Source organism: Notolabrus celidotus, chromosome 13 (genome assembly GCF_009762535.1).
Source record: "Notolabrus celidotus isolate fNotCel1 chromosome 13, fNotCel1.pri, whole genome shotgun sequence".
NCBI classification, from domain to species: Eukaryota; Metazoa; Chordata; class Actinopteri; order Labriformes; family Labridae; genus Notolabrus; species Notolabrus celidotus.
This window is the reverse complement of record NC_048284.1, coordinates 23655970-23679526: the sequence shown is the minus strand read 5'-3', so window position 1 is coordinate 23679526 and position 23557 is coordinate 23655970. Positions and strand designations below refer to the sequence as shown.

Here is a 23557-nt window from a genome sequence, read left to right as displayed (position 1 = left end):
GATTTTAAATTTAGAATCACACACTGAACTCTCCATGTGCTCCTCCACTGTCTGCCCTGCCGTGAAAGCAAAATTATCTGTCACAAAGTGGAGATTGCTCTGTTGAAAATGCAATCAGCCAAAGCTGTGACAAGTGCTGATGAATTACTGCAGCTTAGGGAGAGACAATGACTTGAAATTTTTGCACCCATTGCCTCTGTCTAGGGACAAGCATCTTTGGGACCCTGAGATGTCACAACACTGCATCCTTCAAATCTGCATGAATCAACATTTAAAATGTCAAGTCAACTACTCAGTTTAACTCATTAGAAAAATTACTATTCAGAACAACGACAGAGACCTGAGTATTTCGTGACCTCCCATTTCCCCTCCGAAAGAAAAGAACAGTCCCAAATCAGACTCCAGCAGTGATCCCATGATGCATCTGTCAACAGTCATTTACGTTAACACTCAGGAACGCACAAAATATTGAGAGGAGGAAATGCAAATGTAATCATTTAGCACCCGCAATGTGATTTATCAAACCTGCAACTGTTTGCAGTCTGTGTTTTTGCGTCTATATTTAGCACGTTTGAAAGGCAGGTGCAAACTGGCACAGTGTTATGCACAAATGTCAATATATTTGGACTGCAGAAATAAAAATAGTAGAGACGTAATTGTCTATCCAGCAATGCCATTTTGGAGCTGCTGGATGACCTAATGACTGATTTGGAGCCAGTCACAAAAAGGAGCAATGCCATATCTCCTATGCCACACTGCATTTTCTTGCGTCTGGATCATTACACCATTGCAGTTAGTGCCAGCATCTCCCAGAGTCCACCCGTGCGTAATGAACGTTCATCTCCTGTGTTCTCCCCTCCCTCTTAATTCACAGGTGGCTCAGTTGAAGGACCACTGCCACTGTATGAACTCCCAACTGTAGCCAGTGCATTGACGGCCATCGTCAGCACATACACAGCACTGACCACCTGCCTCATTTGCGCAACGATGGTCCGAGTGTCACGGCAGGGGGCGCACGCCACATTGGACACAGCTCTCACCTCCTGTGCAGTGGCTTGTAACCCGTATGTCTTATTTATTTGTTGCTGCAGCAACTCCCAATCAATCATAACATCATAACAATCTGGATGCCTGCGGGACTCTGCTGAGGTATTTTCTGGTCTGAGTGGATTTGAGGAGTGCGGCGGGGATTATCAGACATCTGATGAAGATTCTCCATTTAAGAAAAAAGAGATTTTTATTTTTTTTAAAGGTCATGACAGACAACTTACAAAAACACTTTTCAAATAATGAAATCACTTTTTTTCTACATTCTCCCAAATCGCGTTTCTTTTGGCAGCGCTGAGATGTCTCTGCTGGAGTTCACCAGTGTGTTTATTTTCCTTAAGAAGACCTTCAACTCCATGACTTCAAACTTCATTTTTCGTTTCAGCCACTCTGCTCTCCCAAACTATCCATGGTGACAGCCGGTAGCACACGCAAAATCCTCATTTAAGGGCAGTCTGCATCGCTTGTGCACCTGGTATCAATTGCTCAAGCGATCATAGTAGTTCACCAGCAACACGCCCGTAAATAGCACGTGCAATTGTTTTGTTTGCACACGCAATTTAGCGCTCGTTATTTGGGATCTTAGTAGATCAGGCCCTTATTGTTTGTTAAATCTCATCATGTCTGGGTGGGTCAGCTCGAGTGGATGGTTGCTCTACGGTTATGGCACCAGTTTGTCATCTCCACATGCAACTTTCAGCACACACCACCGTTAAATCTCACACACAGACTAACAATGAGGCACATGTTCACCTCACTTTAACCCTTCGTGAGTTGTCAGCATGGAGTGAGTTCATATCATGGTCACTGAGCATTTTTACACGTCACAGAAACATCAAAATGGGCTCCTATTGTTTGTCTTTTCTAAACATGTGTTTCTTTGCATTTTAGTGTATAGTGCAAGCTCAAGGCACACTATTTATGCCATTGTAATGTCTCCAATTGATTAAGTAAAGTACAATGAGCAAAGCATATCCCCAAACATACTCATATTATCTTCTCCTGTCTTTATCACCTTCTCCTTTTCTGTCTCCAACCATCAGTTGTGGGGCTTCAGGTGCTGGATGACAGGTACACCTGCGTCTGATTGTCATACATGTGTCTGTCAGAGCAGAAGCAGCAGAGTGATGTAGATGGACAGACGTCTGATCTGTTGTAAGCAATGTTCCCCTTTGGGATGAAGGTAGTTAGCACACATTTTGAAATCAGCAGAGCCAGCTGTCCTTGATTAAGGATGTGACTTAACTAGTTTTAGTTTTTAAGGATCAACAACATGAATAATACTAATGAAATTATAATTGTCTTAAATATTGTTCTCAAAACTTCCTCTTCTCCTCCCCTAAAAGAAAACGAGTGACAGAACATATCTGGCTCTATCTTCTGCAGTACAAAGCAGCTTTGTTTATGAGGAGGGTCTGTGATAAAGAGCTGAGAGCAGCAGGAGAGATGAGCAGAGAGCAGAGCTCAGGGCAGAGGTGGCTCCTGGCCATCCATCTCTGGTTTCAGGATTCAGAGAGTGCTGACAGGACTGGGTCCCCCAGCATAGGCCTATGGGCTATAACCACGGATACCCTGACAAACCAATTTAACTGACATTTTATACCAGCATGTTCGTTCTCGGAAGCCTTTTAAGATGGATTTTAAGGATGCAGAAAAACAAAAAGAGGAGATAATAGAGATTCAACGTGCCAGTGATGACTTTGTTTATGAGGCCAGGCAACTATAGGCGGAACAGTAAATGTTTGTCAATATTAAAGCTGCTGTGAAGAAGTTTTGATTTATGTTGACTTGGGGGACCCCTGTGGGCAAAGGTGTACTTCTTGCTATTTCTTGTACCTAACACCTATCCCCTCGCAGCAGATAAAAAGCTTGTCAGTCTTGTTGCCGATTAACTTAATGTGCAGTGAGGCTCTTTTTCACATGTATAGCATGAAAATGATTATGTTCTTTCAAAAGAAAACTATTGATTTATGTGCCTAAATATGTAGAACATAAAGCTTGTAAAAGGTTTTTATAGTGCACTCATCACAGGCATTATCTAGAGGATAGGAAGCAAAAGACGAAAATAAAACAATGATTTAAAAAAAGAAGAAAAATGATATGCATACCCAAATGTCACCACATTGATGAATTGTCTACAGCAGAAGAAAAACAAATAAATAATTTAAATTCCTACCTCGGTGGAGTCTGGGGGGCTTTCTCTTTGTTCTAGACCCTGGCAATGATTTCTCCCAGCGCCAGAGAGTGTGATGTCTGCACATAAGACACACACACTATGTAGATTAACGACTCCTTAGTGTTTAAGTTTGATCTAAGTGGAACAACGATGGTGCTCACTGGCCCAGGCTCACAGTGAAGTGAAAAGTGTGTTCAAGATGTAAGTGAGTGTGTGTGTGTTATTCTTTCTTCTGAATGACAGTGATGAGGTATAAAAAAAGATAAACAAAACCTGAGGGAGAAGAGACAGAGAGAGATAGAGACAGCCCTCATATAATGCATACTGTGTATGTTACTTAATGGAGTGACTCAAAGGGGCATTATGTTCCTGTGCACATGTATTACAGGTATGTATCTCTGTATTTATGCTCATAAAATTCCTTCTTAAAAAGTAATCCCCCCCATAAAAACCACGTTTACCTTATCCTTAACATTGTTATCTCATGTATGAATACCAATGAACAGTGAGCCTCATTCAATCTCATGAGCCTTTACAAATGATGATAATAACCTGTGAAACACAGAGAGGGAGAACTGGGATCATGTGACCAAGTGGTACAGAGGAGCTGGCCATTATGATAGAGATATCTAATTACAAAACTGTGATTATGAACCCTGATGTTCCTTTTCTGTTTTGTGGTTCATCATTAAATTAAAAGGACATCACAACAGCTGATATGAACAGATTAAAAATCTGCATCACAAACATCAAGATCCAGTTTTGAAACATGTTTCATTACAGTGCAGCTGATGTACCACTCGCTGATCTCCTGCTCGTGTTATTAAAGACGTGGATCATGCGTTAGGCCTCAGGAAGGCTTTACATGAAGATACAACTCAGATTTTACTGTTCATGCAGTATGGGACAGAGCATAAAAAAAGACACCCAATAAGCTTTATATCTGTTTGTTCACTCTCACAAAAATAGACATGAGCTAGATCATGTAAAGATATACACAGCATCTTCACATGCTGTTGTTGGCACAAGCATCAGTTGTAATAGTGAAGAAGTCCCAGTAAGTGGATCTGTGTGTGATCATTGGAGACTTCCCCCATCCCCTCTCAATACAAATACTGTTGTTCTAGCTCCACTCTCACCTCCATACCTCTCCACTTGTTTTAATTTTGATCTACATTGAGATTTACTTCTTCATTGTTGTCCTCTTTACATGCACTTGCATTAAAATTGAACGGTCGCCACTCACAGGGGGAAAGTTTGGGGGAGGCCAACGGAGCAACCATAGTAGAGCTACAAAGATGTCACAGGGTAAATAACAATGGAGGCCACGAGTGAATCCTTTTTTCAAAATATTAAAAACATGATGACATCTATTGTGTTTTGTTGCACCTATAGAAAAGATAGTAATGATAATCCAGTAAGGTCAACATTTCAACGTTTCTTATTATGCAGGGTTACTTTTAACTCCAGTCCAGCGCTCCCTGGTGTTTCTGTGTGTATTTGTGTCTGCCTGTGAGCTGTAGTGTAATAACAGTAGAAATGTTTATGTTTTTTTTTTGCTCTCAGTGTAATGCCCTGGGGTGTTCCTGGCTGTGTAGTGCAGCAAAAAAGAAAGAAAAACATGGTCTGAGAGGTCTAGGAATATTTCCCCTCACAAACAGGGCAAATCTATAACATCTCGGTTGAGGGAGCAACTCTCCATATGAAGGTGAGCTGACTCAGCAGTTCCAGCTGCCTAGTGGGGGATGAGAGGGAAAGGAAATGATTGCTCTACAAGCAGTAAAATGCACAGCAGGGTTGAGAATCCTCTGTAGACCCACCTCGCCTCTCCGATCCTCTGGTGGAGGAGCAGGATGGAGGGAGAGAGTGCAAATACACAACAATTCAACAAACACAACATGCCGCTCTCCTTTGAGATGCAAGAGAAATCAAGCTCTGTTAGTTTATCTTCTTCTTACTTATGCTCTCTGTCAATCTTTTCTAATGCAGTGATCTGGCAAACTCAGATTCTGCCTTTGCAAAGTCAATCTGAATTCTACAGTGACAAGACTGAGAGTGCAGAAAATATGAGTCTCTAATTTCTCTCATTTTTGTCTTACAGGTATCACCTGCTTTCATCATTTTGATGAAATGTAAAAGTTATCTGATTGGAGGGTGATCAGTCAGGTGAAGGGCGAGGAGAGGGTGGACACCAGTGACATTCAGACTTTCTTCAGGCTGAGAAGAACCCTGAATTATGTATCCTTCAAAGTCCAAAATGATCTTTCGACATCACCTTCAAGTCTTATCTGTTTTTTTTTTCATTTCTTCATGTGTTTTATATCTTAGAAAAGAAATCTGTTTATGCAACTGATGACAAACTTTAAATTTGAACTGTGTTTGCGATGAGTCATGAATAAACTTAATAGTGTTTTGGCTTGAGCAAAGTATTGTTGTATTGTCTGACCATGAACTAAGAGTAGAAAACTTATCCTAATGCATTGCTTTTAAAGATGAAAGCTGTTGATTGGTATGTGTGTCAGCTCAATGAGTCAGTGTATTAAACGTGCGGCCAGTTGGGCTAATAAAGAAAATGATCTCATGTCAGTGAGAAGACTGGCAGCTTGAAGATCTCAGAGTCCAGACTGAGTGAAGCAAGAAAGTCTGTGAAGTGATGGACTTCCTGAAGGCGTAGCTGAGAAGAAAGTCATAAATGAAGGAGCAGGGCAGAGGTCGCAAAGTTGCTACTTTAACGGAAACTAAAAGAGATGAAATGTTCACTGTGATGGATTCATTATTTTCAGCAAAGTTAAAATCTCTAAAAGTTGATTTCAAATCTGGAACAAATGAAAACAAAATGTTCTCCAGAGGGAGGGAAATCAAGCCAAAAACTGGAAGTGTGGGATGTTTTAGACGAGTGATTAGCAGTTAATGATGTAGAACATGTCAAACATTGGTAGAATCGTTGAAGCATGTGTTCTTGAAGGCTTAACTGCCACTAAAAGAATCTAATACACCTCAGAGACTGAAAGTGAGTGTGCGTTTTGTACTGTTCACCTCCCCTCTATGCAGTGCTGACAGTAAACATAACTCTGGATTTCAGGCTTCAAAATCAGTGCTGTGATAACTGTAGCAGTTGTCTAAGATTGAAGAACAGGAAATATTGAGAGATACTTTTTATGACAGCTGAGTATAGTTCTGCATCGCTGTCCATCATCCAATGAGATGTTAAAAGGACATATGTACTGCAGTTTGTCAAGCAGTAATCACCTGTTATAACATCTTCACCGCATCCTTAGGCAGGTCTAATGATGCATTAAAACAAAGAGAAATATGATAGTGTGATGACAGTTTATGTATCTAATGTAAAGAGGAATACAAAAAATAGAAATATAGTAACAATAGAAAGCATCAGTCCTGTATATCTGACTTTTCTCTCCATTCCAGGCTGATATAATCGTGCAGGATTGTTGACAGTGTGAGAATACTCTCTGCACACAACCTTTATAGCTGCTGTCTGCTCTGCTGAGGGGCAAAATCATCCGACTGAAGTGAATACATTACTCTCAGTGAATGTCACAAATGCCATTTCCAACTGCTGAATGTCACAGAGACTGTTGGGGTGACTGCTAACACCTGGGAGCACCATGACGTCTATATTCCTGCTGTTAACATCCTGTATCCCTGCTTTTTAAATATCAGACCTAATCCCACTTACTGTGAACTGAATAAATATCAATAAGTCAAAGAGTCGGATGGTTATTGGTTGATGCAGACTTGATGATTGCTGCTGGAACTTTTAGGCAGCAATGCTCAGCCAAACAACAAACTAACTTTGTGGAAATAAAAAGCTTTTTATCAAGAGCCCTAAAGGCTCTGGAATGTTAAAAAAAAAGAAGAAGAGAAGAAAGTGAATCATTGTAACATACTCCCCTACATCAGCAGAGCTCACTGTTTGCAGCAAAGACATCAGGAGAGTCAATACTGATCATCTCTCGAAGTCAGATATGAATGTTTGACGCCAAGGTCAGTCTCCTGCACAAATACATACCTCCAATTCTGCCATCAATAACTACAGCTATCCATCATCCTTCACTCTTTATAGCTCTGGATTTAATGAGAAGAAACCAGGGCTACCTGTGAGACGAGAGTGCAAAAACGGAAGCTTTATTTTGTAGTAAATTAATCAGGAGATGATAAGGTTATAATTAGGAAGTATTTCAAACCTGAAAGAAAGATCAAGGCCCAGATTAAACTCATCATTGTTTGTTTGGACTCAGGACTGATCTAATTGTTCCTCAAATGAGGACAAACGCTCCTTTTCAATTAAAGACAGTTCTTATCTAATCTAAATAACCTGCTTAATTGGCTGAAGAATTCAGAGTAAGTGTTGAAACCACTCTGTTAAGACTTTATTACAGCAAATCAATCACAAAAAACAGCAGCTATAAACAATAAAAGGCTTGTTAAATTATTTCAGGAAGAAAACTTGTTTCATGAAACTACCAACACGTTTACTGAGGCGGATGTGTTTGCTCATAAACCAACTTTCAGTCTGTGTGCTCACAAAGACAAGTTGTTCATGTACATGTCCAAAAAGAAAGACAGGACACTGCATATAGAGGAAAAAATATCACAAGCTCATATCACAAGAACACTAAACTTCTCTGGTGAACAATTCTTGATGTACATTTTCAGCTGCTGACAGGGACCTTAAATACTCTCCAGCAATGATTCATATGGGCATTAGTTAATCTGATCAGGGAGTACCTGGACTCAGCTGTAATAAACTGGAAACTGTTTGATGGATTTCACATCAAATCCCAACCAAGAGGAAAATAAAGCAACAAAGCTGCAGGAAGTAAGAACAGACATGTCTAGGACTGCTCATGTTAAGGCAATGGATAATGTGATTGTGCTGATTAATGATGTAATAAAACACACTTAGGGCCCAATCTACTAAAGGTTTGCTGGTATAAAAACACATACAAACTTGATAGCGCGCGCAAAGCAGATGTACTAACCGGGTGCACCGAGGATTACGTCTTTCAAATGAGCAAAATAGCACTCGCTATCCATTTAGCGTGTTTGCCTTCATGAATATGCAGAATACATGTAGATCATCAGAACGCGCAAAATACTTGGAGGAGGAGGTGCAAATGTAATCATTTAGCAGACGTAATGTGATTTATCAAACCTGAAGCAGATAGCGTGCAGTGTTTTTGCGTCTATATTTAGAACAAAAAAATAAAATAAATAAAACAACACAAATTCAAAGTAGTTCAGCACCACGGATAGCGACCGCATCATTCTGACACCCACTTTAACTTTTTCAACTAATGAGAGCACAGTAGGACACTGTATCAACAGCTATAAAGTTTAGTAAAATTGGCACAGCGGCACACATCTTCACATACAAACAAAAAATCAATATGTACTCGGCCTACTCGCCACTGTTTGGAAGAACCTTAAGCTCCGCGGACTTGTCCACGATGCACTGTATGTCCATTTTCTTTGATCTGTCATTCTCAATAGATAACATGACATGTCCACTCAGTCTCTCCTGTCCCATTGTGCTCATCAAGGGGTTTTTAGTTAATTTTAACTTGGAGAATGAGCGCTCACTAAGCCGCTAGGCAGCTTAGTGTAACTCCTCATCTTGTGCTTGCAGCAGTGTGTTGGGGTGAATTGCCTCAAACATGTTCCCAGTTCCATTTAAGTTGGTGAATCTTTGGGACAGTTGCTGGATGATGATATCAGGCATTGAAAACGTTCACCCGAAAGTTGCTCTCTGCGTCAGTGAGATGACTGTCTTCATCCAAGTGACGCCTAACTTTTCTGGCCCTGGTTGTTTCAAACTGCGATTGACTTCCCAATTGCGTAGCTAGAGCAAGAGTGGCAGACTTAGCCTCATCAAATTTCTCACTAGACTCCATCAAAACACTGATTGCGATTTGGAGTAGAGTAGATTTGTTTATTTCATCGGCAGATATTCTGTTTTTTCTCACAGCATTCACCTTTTCACAGATGGCCTCCCAAATCGCGTTTCTAACGCTGAGATGTCTCTGCTGGAGTTCACCGATGTGTTTATTTCCCTCCTCCACAAAGATCTCCAAATCCATGGCTTCAAACTTCATTTATCGCTTAAGGCCACTCTGTCCTCTCAAACTCTCCATGGTGACAGCCCATAGCACACGCAAAATCCTCATTAAAGGGCGGTCCGCACCACTTTTGCACCTGTTATCATTTGCGCACGCAGTAGATCACCTGCAACACGCCCAGAAATAGAATTAGCGCATGTTATTTGGGATCTTAATAGATCAGGCCTTTAGTGTTGTCCTGGCAAACCATTTTTTCATTTCCATTAAGACTGAATGGGGGATTTTTATGTCTTTAATGAGGAGTAAATATTGTGGCTTATTTAACACTGAATAGCGGCCACAGGTTAAAAATGAGATTATGGAGAGGACTTTGGTAAAGACAGAAGCTGCTTGTCCTTCAACAGTGTGACTCTCACTCATTTGCCTGAAGAAAAGACTATAAAGATGTAATAAATACCACATGATCATAAGCTGAAAAAAACAGCTTCAGCTATTGATAAAGGTTAGCAAAGTGCAGTTCACTCGGCTGTTTTATTAAGTTCCAAGTATTTGACAAAGTTTGTTTAGTGCATTATTGCAATAGTTGAACTATCCAGGTTTATCGACTAATTCTTTACAGCTTTCTTTATAATATTGATCACAGATTGAAACCAGCTGTGTCATTTGTCTCCTATGCTTTATGTGTTTTTAACCCATACAGCCATGGCTTTGACAAGGCAGGGAACACAGGGTTGCCTGAATAAGCACAACAATCTTTATAAAAGTCTTGTGATTGAGGTCGTAAAAGGTCTTCTTCTTCTATTCCCACACTATAGTCAGTGAAGCGACTTCTCTCTGTAGACTGATGGGAGTCAATCTGCGATGTCAGTTGTGATAACTGGCAGTTGGCTGCAGGTACAGACCTCGCAAATGAATCCAGGCTGATAAACAAATAAAGCCTTTACAAAATAAATTGAAAGATGATCCTAATAAAGCCCTGTCATCATATTCACTCCCCGATATGTTTGTTTGTTTCTGCTGTGAGGCTTCGGCCTTGCACAAAGAAGAAGACACCTCTCAACAAGCTCATATTCACATTGTGTTTTCCAGGGTGCAGGGGAGCAAAGAGGGAAATCTGACTCACAAATTCATCCTCAGAGTGCTCACGTCACTGTCTTCCTGTCTGATTGTTTTGGCTTTCACATCAGAATAGGATTGGGAGTATGAGGCAAACACTAAAGCTGCCGATGGAGCTCCAGTGAGACAAGACAACAAGACAACAAAACAAGCTTAGCTTTCGAATAACCAGCAGAGCTGAGCTGAGCTGAGCCTGTGTGCTAGCTGAGCACAGAGAAGACAGTGATAGAACAACATGTTGCCAGCAACAGTACAATTTTCTGAATATTTTCAGTTTATTTTTATTGCTCCTGCAATAGATTATTTTTCTTGATTAATATTTTATTTTGGGTTGACATATTTCCACATCAAGTGTTGGCCTGTTGAGCATTCAAGTCTGAAGCAAAATAAGTTTATTATTTATTTATTACAGATTATTTGACAGGTTTCAATTCATAGTGATTATTTAAAAAGACCTGTGCTATTACAACTAAAGCAGATAAACATTTTAATTGTGTTGTGTTATGTTTTTTTTCAGTCATTTTTCATAAAACAACCTGTTAGCTCATTAGCACAAAGTTTGTTTGAACAGTGACACCACAGATCTGTGAAATCTGGGCTTTATTCCCACCAATAGTGGTTCCAATAAAACAGACCTTGTGCTACCCAGAGGGTCTGCTTCTACAGCTTCACAAGATCTTCCAAAGCAAACAGTTTGTGTGACAGCTGGACTTTCACTCTTTACCATGAAGAGGAGATTAATTTCCACTGTTAGGAAGCTGAGCCAGAGAGCCAACAGACACAAAGATTACAGCCCACAAGAGGGTGGAGATGTTGTAAAATGTTGTCTGGTCTCACAGGAAGAAATCATTATACTGATACACTTAGCTTCCAAAATCGGATTTACAACTGAGAGTCTGAGCGCATAGAGCGAATAAAACAACATTCATACCCAATTTGTCAACAAACTTCAGTTAAAAAAGAATGCCATATAAGTCATGAAAAGATGTGTAGTGTTGTGGAAGCTCTATTGCAGGGTAATTGTTCCTCCGAGTCTGTCAGAGAAGGATGGGAGGCCATTTTAAGTGAGATTAAACCAGGACCAGGGCAGCTCACCCTGAGCCTCACACGTTCCTTTGAACCTGGAGCAGAGGTAAAGTATGAGGTCCTGACAGCTCCTGGCTCAGAGCTGCACCAACACAATTACTAACCCCTCATAAGGGTTTGCTATCTTAGCCAGAATGGCCGCCTGTAGGAGTAAAAGTAATCAACATAAAAGCTGCAGCCAAAAGTACATAGCCTTTGAACACAATGACAAGAATTGCCTGTTCTGTCCATTCATTATTTGTTTGCTGTGTTGACAGTCTGAAGATACCTATGTCATACAAGAGATAGATACATAGAGTTAAAAGGTATTTAGATTATGTGTAAAGGTGGAACAGGGATCCAGAAATACATGCTGCCATGGAGAAATGGAAAAAAAACCTTAAACCTCAACAGATTAAATCACACACATTATTGTAATTTTCCTTGTGGCAGAAAACAGCTGCTCAGTGCTTAATCTCCAACACTCACTTTATATTCTCCCTCTCCTTCAGAAACAGACTCCCCTGTTCTGCCTTTATGTAGCCAGCAGACAGTTTGCCAAATAAAGCTGTGAGGAAACCAGCTTCTAAGTTTATAATGAAATACTCGAAGCATTGACTGATTTGAGACAGAGCATCACAATGTGTTCTGAACTATAACCAGGATTAAGTTAGGTTATCAGACTTCATTTCACTGCTTTTATTAGAGGAGAAAAGAGATTACAGTATGACAATGTGAGAGCTAGAGAGATCTTTACCTTTCAGGTTTATAAAAACTTGACAGACATTGCTAATATAAGTCTGCTTCCTCTTGCCAGTCATTTATTACTAAACAGTCATTTTCATTATTTCAGAATAGAAAAGGTTATGGAAAAATATTTGATTTTACAGCTTTATTTTCCTCACAGCGGCAGCCCTACTGTTTGTATTTATTCTAACTGATATGGGGAAAGGGAGAGAAAGGGGGAGGAGAAAATAAAAAGACTGAGAGAGGAGGGAGATGGTGGAGAAGGAGCAGTGGGGCCTTGCTGACCCAGGTCCAGGCAATACGTGGATGATAATAGCAAATAAGTTAAAGGAGATGATAGCCGTCAAGCAAGGTCACACTGACAGGATAGCAGTATCTCTCTGTCTCTGCCTTACTCAAATGACGAAACTAGTGACTCATTTCAGCCAGAAAGTGGGTGTATTGGTAAAGAGTGTTTTTTTCTTAATATGGTTTAAAAATAGGGTGGTAAGACCAAGAGAAAAAGTGTGGATGATATGGATGTGATGTGAGGGTAAAGGACAGTTGCTCACAGGTGGGTGATCCTGTCAGCTCTTATTTGGATGTGTTGAAATCACCGCAGGCATGTCACAAGCTTCATTCTCAAGAGTTTCTTTTTTTATGGAGATGAATAAAAATGAAATGTTTCGGGGACAGTTGCGAAATTACAACTATTTTTAAGGTGTGACAGAATTGGAGGCTAGAGATGAAAGTTACTCAACTCCTCTGCAATCAAGAGTAAATAAAGAGATTTAGCAAACATTTTAATTTGTTGATTCATTACACAATCAAATTGTGTTTCAGCTTAACTCTGTTTTAATTACTTACTGAATCATGTGTCTTATTATAAGTACTGGAGGTATAGTCCTTTTAAAGATAGTGAGAAGGTTGTCCGTGGTTTTAAATGTCACAGGTTGTGACACTGTCACTTTGAACAAGACAAATGAGAGCTGCTTTGGGAAGAGGGATGAATCACAGCATCTGTAGGAGCATCTGAAGCAGCACCTGTGAGACAGCTGCAGGATTTTCATCCACTGTTCTGACTTTTTTGTTTCTCGTTTCATCAGCTCGTCTCTCCAAAAGGTCGGTATGTATGGAGGAGGACTTCTTTAGATGACTCTCCAAAGACAACAACACCTACTCGTCTGAAATCTTGAGAACACTTCACTTAAGACAAAGTGCCTAGCCGGCTGCTCACTGCACACTGTGTAGTTTTCCTGCTCACATTCTCTTTGCTGTGCTGTCATTAATTTTATCAACACAGCATCTTTGACTGCTGAGTTGTGTGTTCAGCATGGATTATGTGAGTTCTGATCAGTATAATGGGATGTAAAAGTGAAAGCTAGTTTAGAAGAAAAACACATCTGGTGCGGGAATTCATTTTACAAGTTATCCTCTGTGAGACTCCTGGAGAATAACATTGACATCATTGGCATGTGTCTCAGCATGAAACAAATGCACATCCTGCAGATGAAAAGGTGAGATCACTGAGTGAGCTGACTGACTGTATCAGTCAGACCTAATAGAAACTAAAGAACAACCTACTGCTGTCAAGAGCTCAGCTAAATGTAGAACAACAAACTAACAACTAACTGTAGCATGCCAGTAATCATTCATCTACTTAATGTGTGTATGAGCTCTCTCATCTCTGCTAAAATAATTCAGCAATAATCATTCACAGAAATGACAGCAGCCTCTCAAGCTCTGTTCAGTTGAAAAATGCACTTGAAGTTTTTCTCTGCTCCAGGAAGAACAACCTCTGTTAGGCTTTTTAATAGCAGTGTAAAATCCCAATGAACACCCCTCACATATGTACACAGAGAGACGTGTGCCAGAATGAACTACACTCTGTGGACTGACATCAAAGCTTTTATCACCACTGAACAGAAAGATAGCCAAATCCAAATTCGGCAGATAATACTCTCAAGTAACTCGCAGTAAATGTTCGTACTGACTAATGGACTACAGACTATCAGAAGGGACATCTGAACTCTTTGATGAGGGTCTCTGTTGAGAAATTCATTTCAGCAGAAGGCATCTGGTGCCTTAATGTTTGGTGTTGCAATGAATGTTAAAATGGAGTTTTAATAGAAATTGCTTTATTTTAAATGTATCTTAAAAACTCTGACAGCAGACGGAGCAGACAGACTGTTGCTGCTCCAATGTCAGAGTGTTTATGAACTGATGCTAGAAGATGCTGCTCTGTGCAACAGCTCAACCCAGAAGGCATAAGGAGAGGAAATCAGATTTCTTGTTGAGCGAACAGCTTGAGTGAGCTGCATGATTCAAGTTCAGCAAGCAGAAACCAGGAAGGAGCAGTAATAAGGTATAGTTTTTATCTGAACATCAGATTTAGAATAATTCATTGTGAAGGCCGTTTTTTTAAGCATCTTAAAAATCAATAAACTTCAGTTTCTATTATTAAAAGTTAGACATTTTATTGTGAGTGCGCACAACTTTTGTTTATATTGTGTACTTTGGTTCAGCACCAAGTGTTTCGAGAAATTTTCTGAGTTAAGCATGCCAGCTCTTTGTCTTAATATTAAATATTGAGAAAGAAAAATGTTAAAATAAGGGAGGAAGTAAGCTATAATCGCAGCTTGCAGTGCAGGTGTGTTTCTCGTAAAAAGCCAGTTCAACACTGCTCATCTTTCTATGTCAGGAGCATATGCTGTGTAAAAATCAATCTGGAAAGACTTACATGGAGGCCGAGCAGCATGAGGGGACGCTCAGGTGGAGATATTCTTAAATAAAACAGCTGACATGACAGACTCAGTGTGAGCCCTGAAATGTCGGCGTGATATCATCAGGCTGCAGGACTTCTTCACCAAAGAGGAAATGACGGTAACAGAGGGCTCAGACAAACCATGGCTGACAGAGTTTCAGGATGAATAGATGGACGGATAGACAGCTGGTGATGTGGAGCACTTTTCAGCTTTCGCATCATGTTATGTCACCATGTTTGACTCAGATTATTTTACTGAAGGGATCTAAAACTGGAATAAGGTTAGCCATTTAAATCAGCTTTACAGTGAGCTTATACAACCCTGCAAAGAGTGTCGATGTCTGGAGAGCACAATAGAGCGATTTCTGTGATGTCTGTTGAATTTATTGATTTTAAATTGAAGGCCTATTTCTTGTTGATAACTTTATTTGTTCTCCTCCCATGTTTCTATCAACAAACTGCAGCAGGCAAATTTAAAAAGAAGAGAAAGGACTTTTCAATGAACTTGTCTTGTTTTTTCTTGAGTTGAATGTCACTGCAGCCCATCCTGTACTGAGACTATTGATAAAGAGCTTTTCGGTGAGGTTTTCTGGTTAAATAACGTTTAAACCTATAAACAAAGGTTTTTCGAAGGTGGCTTGGTGAAAGATTCTGTTGACACTCAAAGGGTTGATGGATTTGATGCCAGCTCAGCCCACATGCCAAAATGTCCTTGGACAAAGACAATGAATCCCAAATTACCCCCCTAGTGACATAGCCAGGGGTGTATGAAAGAGGTTAGTTAATACTGACAGTGTCAGTGTATGTGTGTAAATGTGACATGTAGTGAAACAGTGCTTTCAGTGGGCTGAAGACTAAGTGCAATAAAGTCCATTTACAATTCTTTGTTTAATTAAAACATTTGAATTTGTTTCTGTGGGAGTGATTTCTTCTACCTAGGAATGTGCTATTTTTTTCTTGGAAAGCCTGAAATAACAACAAATTAAATATTTAAAACACTGGAAAGAAAAAAAAACATAACTGGGTATTTAAACATTACTGTCACTGTCATCACATGCAGAGATTTTTAGCTTTTGAACTGAATATGATGGAAGTTTTATCTTGTGAGGAAAAACTGATGTGACAGTTACTCAAATGTTCTTTAACACAGTAGTGTTGTCCTTATCTGCTTCTCTCCTCCTCAGTGAGAGAATGAGAGATGAAATAGTTTTATTCTCTTCCTCCTCTTTATGGTATCTTTATGTTTCAGTCCCAGAGGACACTTTAAGGAAAAAAGAGACAACAGTGAAAGCAGATCTGAAAGTGCCAGCATGTCCAATTCACAGATATTAGCCTCAAAGGGCTGGATGACATGCCATGCTAAAACCCGAACTGTGTACGAGTGTGTGCGTGTTACAATTTTATGCCCCTTTAACCACAGGTCGCCCCCTGCAGTGCCTTTCGTCTTTATCACTGCAGGGGCGTGCAGCAGACAGTGCCTCACTGTTTATGAGATGAGAATATAACTAGATACAAGTTACAGCCGCTGTATTTGTAAGAGTTTATGTTCTGCCTCTTTTATGGTTGGGTAACAGTGTGTGAATGAAATCCCTGCGTACCTGAAAAGTAAATGAGCTTTATATTTTCATCATTAAGGCTGTGGCTGGGTGCTGCAGATCGTCTCATGAAAGGCAGCAGGGGAGGCTTGTTAAAGAATGACCTTGCTCCCCCCTTTCTCCTTCCTGCCCACCTGATCACTCTCAGTCAGCAGCATTGGCAATATCTGAAATGCACCTCATGGAGGCCTAGTTAAATGGCATGTCATTAGCAACATCACATTTCTGCTTAGACTATATTTTTGCTAACAGCTCCTCCATCGTTTCTCTCTCTGTAGCGAAACACTTCACTACTTCACTTTTTTTGATTTCAAGGGTCCTTTTTGTCTTAATAATGATGGAGGCAGGAGAAGGTTAGTTCAAGGTACTCAAAGTTACCTTGTTTGAAAGACCATTGAACAGTATATAAAGCTACTCCTGCTGTATCTGACTGTGTTTAAACACTGTGACAGTGGGAGATGAATCATGACAGGCCATGAGCCAGCACTATAAATGAACATCATTGACAGACTTTATCTCTATCCCTGCTTACTGCTCTTCAGATGACAGAATTTACAGCTCCTTTGTGGCTCATATAATTTCTGACTGAATATTTTTGGATGCGTGTTTTTGCCATGCAAAGCAAAATTTCATTGTTTGATCCTTGGACTTTGTGTCTATTCTATTCTCATAATTTTTGAGTAAATGACTGATTCATTAAGAATAAGAAATCTTTGCGCAAATTTTGCATCACACAATACTGGTTCCCACAGCTTCCCTGTGATTGTTCTATTTCTATATAATTAAAGGAAGTCATCTTTGATCTTGGATTGTTGAATGACCATTCTGCCTTGCATGAACCCACTGTTCCAGAGAGCACTCATAAACGCATGCTTATCATAACTTCAGATCAGGGCCATAGCTGTCTTTTTAAAAACATAAAATGTTGTGCTAAAATTAAGCATATTATGTAACCAATTGGTTTCAGAGTAGATGAAGAAGAAGGAGCCGCAGCTGCAGAAGAATAGTTTAACCTTAAGCTTGTATGTGGCTCCTACTGCAGCGTTACCACATCAGAGGAGCTGCCACTTTGGAAGTTTTTTGGGATTCGCAAAAAAAGACAGGGTGTTTATGGACAACATAACACAAAATCACATGCAGAAATATATTCATAATACTCCAATACATAAAAAATGTTATCTCAAGATGTTTTAGAATGATGACATGTAAATAAGTAAATTGAGTTTATTAGTAAAATTGAAGTAGTAGTGTGTTGCTCCATACTTGACTTGACTTTTCTTTTCTTTATTTCAATGAGAGCGTTTTATTTTTTTTTTGTAAGTTTCCCTAAATATTGCAATGACATTGTTATTGTGTCTATATTTTGGCCACAATAAGCATGAGGTGAAACTCTGATATCCTTACAGCCCTACTTGAGATAAAAAAAAATAAGCTCTGCGCAGCACAAATAAAAATAATGAAGTAATAAAATATAATTCTAAGTCCAAAGTGACAGTAAGGTCTAAAGAGGAACACAAAGCTTCAGCTAAACAATAGAGACACTTTCTTACTTCACAGCTCTCATCTATGATTTACTGCACTCCCTAAAAAAGTGAGTTGTAGCTTTACTCCTCATGAGGTGTGGCAGATTCCCCTCCAGGCTTTTATTTAGCTTTAGGCTTTTTGCTTCAAATGAGAACAGCAGCATTGAAAATGTACACTGCAACAAATAACTACACCAAGGCTGCCTGAGAATACTAGTCTGTTTCTTATTCCCTGCTGAATGTGCAGCAGTTTGTCTGGAGTTAGAACAGTCATACCAACCAATGGAGAAAACCCAATGAGGGACCATTTTGATCTAAGATGGAATAGCCAGCCCTGTCCAGTCAGTATTATGTCTAACTGACCTGAGATCAGAGTCTAACTATGAACAGTATTTGCTCAGAGGCTAAGGGTGCACTCACATCCAGGCCCAGTTGTCCAGTGCCAAAGCATGATCCCCCATCCCTAGTCTCACAATTCCCCCCTAGCCTGCACTCACATTACTCAAGGCCCAACCAGGACTGAGCAGGGTTACCTCATGTACATACAATATCGTCATAATGTGACACATGCATGGCTTTATGTCAGTATGTAGCGTTCTTCGTTTACAAGAAGCGCAGCCGCAGAGTCAGCAAAAGGACAAAAACACAAAGAACATGAGTACTACTTTACTGACTCTGTGGCAGAGTTTATGGTAGACTTATTTTCTGCCGGCCAGATGTTTAGATGCATTTATTTAATTATTAATATGATCATGCACTTCAATGCTAACCTGCTGAACAGAGAAGGAGAGGGAGAGAGAGTGACCCCTGTTAGTCTTATCATTTACCTGTGTTTCTAGACATGTAGGGAATGGAGCAATCAAAATATTTCACTGTATGTTTCATTTGTTGTTCTGATGAACGTTATGCCTTAAAATATCCCTCAAGTGATGAAAAATATGTTTGTTTCATAATTGTTTCTTTCCATAGCACAGGCAGCAGAGCCCTGGACTTAACCTGTTTTTACTTGCTGACAGAATTGTGAGATCTTTGCAGGAAGGGAGTCGAAGCCAGAGAGAGTTAATTTTGAGACACAGCAGGGAAGTCGAGCAGAATTAACAATGCTTTTATCAAATAATTCAGACCATTAGCCCACCACTGAAGCAGACCTACAGCACAGAGCATATACACATTATGGACACTGTGACAGGAGATCAAGTGCTGTGTAAGTGGAAGAGTGGAATTAGTCCACTTATTTTAGAGCTGAATGCATTATTCTTTAATGAGTCTGACCTATTATTACAATAATTCAAGAACAAATATTCAGATTGCAATCATCCAAAATAGTTTCTGTGAGCATGAGTCTAAATGAGTCAGAATTTGACTGACTCATTTGTTATTGTGCTTTTGTATCACGCTCTGTGGTTTGTCTGAGGCATAATAAAATGTTTATTAGGACAGAGCATAATGAGTTTTAGCTTACCGTACCTCTGGTCTCTGGTGGACGAGGATGCTCTTCTCTGACAAATTAGATCTGTAGTGTCTGCAACTGTGGAGACAATAAAATGAAATGATGAAGTAAATAGATAATTTGAAATATCCATGAACCTGGCCCACAAATTAAAACATCAGGCATAGTTTTGTTCAAAAGAAGCCGACCACATTTAGAAAATCGGTCCCAAAAGCCAATTCTGGTGTTTTTGTTTGTTTCGTGTTTAATTAATGTTTTTACTTAATTTGATTTTCTTGCTTTAACCCCCCTGCCTGGGCCGATCTTTGCTGTTAAAAAGGCTATTTGATTTCCCCTTCTTTCACATGAAAAGATTATTTGTTGCAATATGATATCTGTGCAAAACCATCCAGCCAAATTATTTTCTTAAAAGGCCAAAATCCAGCAAACAGGGCTGATATGGGCCAAAACCATTACACAGCAAAGGCATCAAGAAGTCTCTTCCTCTGTTTGGAAAACAGTGCGCAATGGCTTTTTTACACAGTGCAAGGCAAACCAGTGAAATATAATAGTAAGGTGCTCTTCGCACACTGTATGGTTACAGGTCCACTCCAGTGTTAATTTTGGCGGCTATTTTAGATTTAGTCTTAGTCTTTAGATGAAAATGCCTGTCAGTTTTAGTCTTTTCAGCCCTTTATAGTTTTAGTCTAGTTTAAGTCGACGAAAACTCAAAACATTTTAAGTTAAATCATTAAGCCTGTCCTTGCTAAAATGTCAAAAGAAAACATTCTTGATGTGACCCCTGTGAATGTATCTTGATTCTCTAGATTCACAGAAAAATGCCATGAAAGGACTGTATTTCACATTTACGACGGTCCCTGAATGCACCTCGCAGCAGCAGAGGCACTGGACAGACAGTTCATGGCACTCTGAAAAGCATCTGCATCTTTCAACAAGGAGTTGATCTAAACGTACTAAATGTGTCTGATGTTTCACTAAACTGGATTAAATCAAGCTGTAGACGCGGAGCTTTTCACGGTGATCGCGGCAACAACGTCAAATAGTAAACAGACGTCACCAGGTTGTGTCTGTGTCACTAACGCACACCGGAGGTAAAAATCATCAATGAAGATGAGACAGATGCATGGAGGTGAGGAGAGCAGGTTCATGAAGCACACCTGCTGCAGGTAGAGACCAAGCTAACACTGAGCCCGTCAGATAACACAGCCTGTAATGGGAATGAATCACTTTTATTTCTAAAGATTAGACGCACAGCGGGGAAAACATGGATTTTGAATGTCTGACGATCCGCCACTAATGTTTTCGTCTCGTCATCGTCTCGTCAACGAAATCAAAACCTATGTTCGTCTTAGCTTTTATTATAAGTGATGCACTTTAGCTAGTCATAGTCTCGTTTTCGTCATGAAAAAATTAGTCATTGACAAACATTTGTTGTCATAATTTCGTTGACGAAATTAACACTGGTCCCCTCTTATTTAAACATCAAGCCAGCTAAGAGGCATGTGTTAAAGCTAGATTACCATGTTACCACTGTGTGTGAAACCCCTTGACAAAACACACATATTCCTGAATGTGGAAAGACTACAAAGGTCATATCTCAAAGCAAATAAAACAAACAATGATTATTTCTTCACATGACCAATTTGATTCATTGTTAAACATATTAAAGGTAGCTTTTGTTTGTCACCTGCCACTGAAATGATTGAATTCCACATCCAAAACCAGGAACTGCCAAACAGAACAGCAGCCTGCTATTGGTTTATGAGAAGGTGTGCCAAATGGAAAGCACCATGTATGAATGAAGTAGAGGGGTGTTTTGACAGGATAATAAAGAATGCTCTTTTATATGCCATATGAGAATGAACTTTATGTAGATATATTTGGATGATGTTTTGTGGCACTGTTGCATGTGTTTAGATAATTTGCAGACCAGATAAGAGTTTGAGATGAGTTCATTGATTACAGAGTATTAATCCCTCACTCTTGGTAGGAGCCAGGTGCTATATAAGAGGAGGCAGGATGTCCTTTGGGTTGTTGATTGAAGTTGAAAGCAGATCAGTTGTTGGAGGGTATTGCAACTGAACAAAGAGGCTACTCAGTTGCAAGTCCCCAAGTTACATTGTGTGTAGCACTGTCCCTTACTTTTGTTAACACTTTTGTTTTGCATTTTGCTATTTTCTATAGTTTTTCCCTCTTTTTTCCTGAAAGTATTATTTTTATTCCCTCTACCCCCAGGCATGTTCCGTACATAATGAGGCACATGGATTTTTTTCTTCACTGAAAATAAATACACTTGGATTGCAGCTTGGCTTTTTCTAGTGTTTCAAGGGTCCATTCAAGGTAAAAATGTTTTTTTCCTTTCAGACTGCGTGTGTAACTTGGATCATGATGGACATTTAAATTCACAGACTTTGTTATTGTGATATCCCATTTCATGTCTCTGCCTTTACAGTCTCTCCTGAAGATATACTGCCATTTATTTTCTTTCCAAAATAGTGTGAGCAAGTACCTTATAGTTTTAAAAAAAAAAAGGTTAATATTGCCAGTTCCTGTGCTGCAGATCTCTTATACAAGTATATCTCAGGCAAATAAACAGAAACCATTGCAAAAGAGTGGGATGGTATGGAACGCTTATTAATCATGTTTTGTTGACTCTACTTCCAAGTCACATTTGTCAATCAGATTTATTGATTTAAAGAACATGATTGTGACTGATTATTTTTCCTATTTAAGTTGAAAAACTTTGAATGAAGGCCTCTTTGTTCCTTTAAAAGAGTCTGATTTCCATTGTGATGATTCTGCAAGAATTGCAACAGACACATTATTACAGTATGTCTTCTCCAGAAGAGGGAAAAAGACAGCAGCTCACTTGCACACTGTAATAAATCAGCGGATGGAGCCAAAATTATGTTGCACTCTCAGAGTGAGTTAAAAAAAAAAACCGGTGCTAACGTACGTGTGTTTAATAACCAGTGCCAAAATAACATTGAGGAAAATGCATTTGAAAGTTTTAGTCCAACTGAGGAAGTCTTCAATATAAAACTTGTAATTATTTTATGTTCTGCCGCAGTCTTCTATCATAATACAAGGTATGAATACAATTCAAACTGCAAATACACTTTACTCTTCTTCAAAAAACAATGAAGCATGATTTTAATTTAACAGAAATAAAAAAACTACATTACCAGTTATGTGAGTGATGATGTGTAGCTAGCCGATGGTTCGCGTCAGGGTCTTATCTCACCCCCTCTAACTCCCTACAAACTTCCCTCCAACTCAACTCTTACTTCCCACAAAGTCCCTTCTTACACCAACCTGAATCATCCGCCGGCTACCTCCTAAATATACAAACAAGTTGATGCTTAGCATTAATTAAAAAAGCTACTTAAATTGATTTTATTTTAATGAGTTATCTAAAGAGTTAAAAAAAAGTAGTCCTTCAGTTTTGACTGTTGGTAGCTCTTAATTGGCAAATGCATTCTTGCAGCCAACTCAAGTGTGGAATTAACAACTAACATGACCTTGTCATCCACGGTTAAGTCCAAACAATTGTGTTTTTCTGTTGGCATGTTTAACATAAGCAGAAAAAACTGGAACACCTTTATAAAGTCATCTTCCTTTTAAGTTTAACAGTCTGTTGGTGTTTTCATTTAACTCTTTTCCACCAAGCTAATGTTCAGTGCACTCCCATAAATTTAGATGGACATTACAAATGTAATCCATGTTGGGAATTGATGTTATCGAAAAGTAGGGCTTTCGTCAGATTGTCAACAGGAAGAAGGTAAATCATAAAATGTGCCAGAACTCCTTTCCGTATTTTGATTTAACATGTGAAGTGTGTGATCAGGTTGCGATTCAGAATTAACAACGGTTGTCCCGAGGTCTTGACCAATCTGAGTCAAGTATTTAACAATTTGGGTACTAAAGTGAGCTAGAACAGTGTTTGGCACTTTGATGTGGCCAAATAACCTGAAATGTGTCACTTTTTCTTTTTTGATTTTTCATCTTGAAATTA

General features: G+C 39.4%; 1 long non-coding RNA gene across 1 annotated transcript in view; it reads right to left on the bottom strand.

Moving 5' to 3' along the window:
• The window catches only part of LOC117824559, a 39899-nt gene extending 18649 nt beyond the window's left edge, over nucleotides 1–21250 (bottom strand). The window contains exons 1-2 of the long non-coding RNA XR_004633612.1: nucleotides 21230–21250; nucleotides 19560–19620 (exon numbers count right to left, since the gene is read on the bottom strand). This is a non-coding gene — a long non-coding RNA (uncharacterized LOC117824559). The remainder of the gene's footprint in view (nucleotides 1–19559; nucleotides 19621–21229) is intronic.
• Between the last annotated feature and the right edge of the window lie 2307 nt (nucleotides 21251–23557).